This window comes from Hippocampus comes, unplaced genomic scaffold, assembly GCF_001891065.2.
Source record: "Hippocampus comes isolate QL1 unplaced genomic scaffold, H_comes_QL1_v1.1 scaffold181, whole genome shotgun sequence".
Taxonomy (NCBI): domain Eukaryota; kingdom Metazoa; phylum Chordata; class Actinopteri; order Syngnathiformes; family Syngnathidae; genus Hippocampus; species Hippocampus comes.
Window position 1 is genome coordinate 239,042 of NW_017805136.1, and position 1,510 is coordinate 240,551.

Here is a 1,510-nt window from a genome sequence, read left to right on the forward strand (position 1 = left end):
TGCGGGCAGTAGGCAGGGGACACCCTGAACCGGTTGCCAGCCAATCGCAGGGCACACAGAGACGAACAACCATCCACACACACAATCACACCTAGGGACAATTTGGAGTGTTCAATCAGCCTGCCATGCATGTTTTTGGAATGTGGGAGGAAATTGGAGCACCCAGAGAAAACCCACGCAGCCCCGTGGAGAACATGCAAATTCCGCACACGGTGGCCGGAGCTGGGATTGAACTGTGACCTCTGCACTGTGAGGTCGACGCCCTAACCACCGGACCACCTGGCCACTCTTCTAGACATGTACACCAAATTTCAGGTTCACCGTGTGCCTGTGTGGGTTTTCTCCGGGTACTCCGGTTTATTCCCACATTCCAAAAACATGCATGGCAGGTTAATGGAACACTCTAAATTGTCCCTGCGTGTGAGTGTGAGCGCAGAAGGTTGTTCGTCTCTGTGTGCCCTGCAAACTGGTTCAGGGTGTCCCCCGCCTACAGCCCGAAGACAGCTGGGATAGGCTCCAGCACGCCCCGTGACCCTTGTGAGGATAAAGCGGTTCAGAAAATAGATGGATGAATGGATGGACGGAAAAACTGGTGTCAGAGGCTTATTTTTCCTCAAAATGTGACTTTCTCTGGAATTTGTTCAAAACAGCTGCTCCAAACCAAAATGGATGATTTTCTGTCCTCGGGAGTTTTTCCTGTGCCCTGGTACGATAGAAAGACAGGTCTCCCCAATTTTATGCTGATCTATGCAACTGGTGTCAGGGGCTGAACTTTCCAGTTGCATTTGTGCAACCTTCTTCATGACGAATCCAGAAAATGGTCATCCGAACCTTTGGCGCCACACTCGGGCCGCCTCGGCAACAAAAGTAAGTTTGCAATGTGTCTTGAGGCTCATTTGGACGAATTCCCAAGTCGGAGTCGGTTAAAGTATCCGTGCTGGAAGCAACTGTGTTGCAGAAGGAACTACAGAGTGCACATAAATAATTTGGTCCTCTCTGGGGAAGGACAGGATGAAGACGCAGAAAAACGAGGAGGAAAATATCTCTGGCAACAGTTGGAACCAGATATGACAGCAAAAACTCATCCAACAAGGCTTTTGAATTATTAGTCACAGTTGAGACACAAATAAAACATGGGCTCCGATTCAAATAGAAATATACAGTCTAGAGGAGTGAGCCGCAGAATTGGACAATGACATAAAAAAAAAAGGTGCGTGTGTGTGTGTGTGTGTGTGTGTGTGTGTGTGAGGTGTGGGGGGAGGGAGGTCGGTGGGGTAAGATCAAGGATTGGGTAACGCTGCAAAAATGGTTGCGGGGGTCCGCAGTCAGACGGAGCAGCTGCTGGGATATTTGAGCGCATTCCGGATCCCTGACACAAATTGAATTAATGGGCTGAGAGGGAGCCCGGGCCCAAGAGTCCCTTCCGCCTCACCTCAAGCCCCCCCCCATGCGCCCCCCTGCCCGTCTTTATAATCCCTACAACGACTCTCTCAATCACCCCGACGCCCCT

At 50.7% G+C, this 1,510-nt stretch overlaps 1 protein-coding gene across 1 annotated transcript in view; it reads right to left on the reverse strand.

Annotated features, from left to right (window-relative positions):
• atp8a2 (ATPase phospholipid transporting 8A2) overlaps positions 1-1,510 on the reverse strand; it is a gene marked incomplete at its 5' end in the record, with an annotated part of 43,008 nt that overhangs the window by 3,788 nt on the left and 37,710 nt on the right. The gene's annotated exons all lie outside the window — the stretch shown is intronic.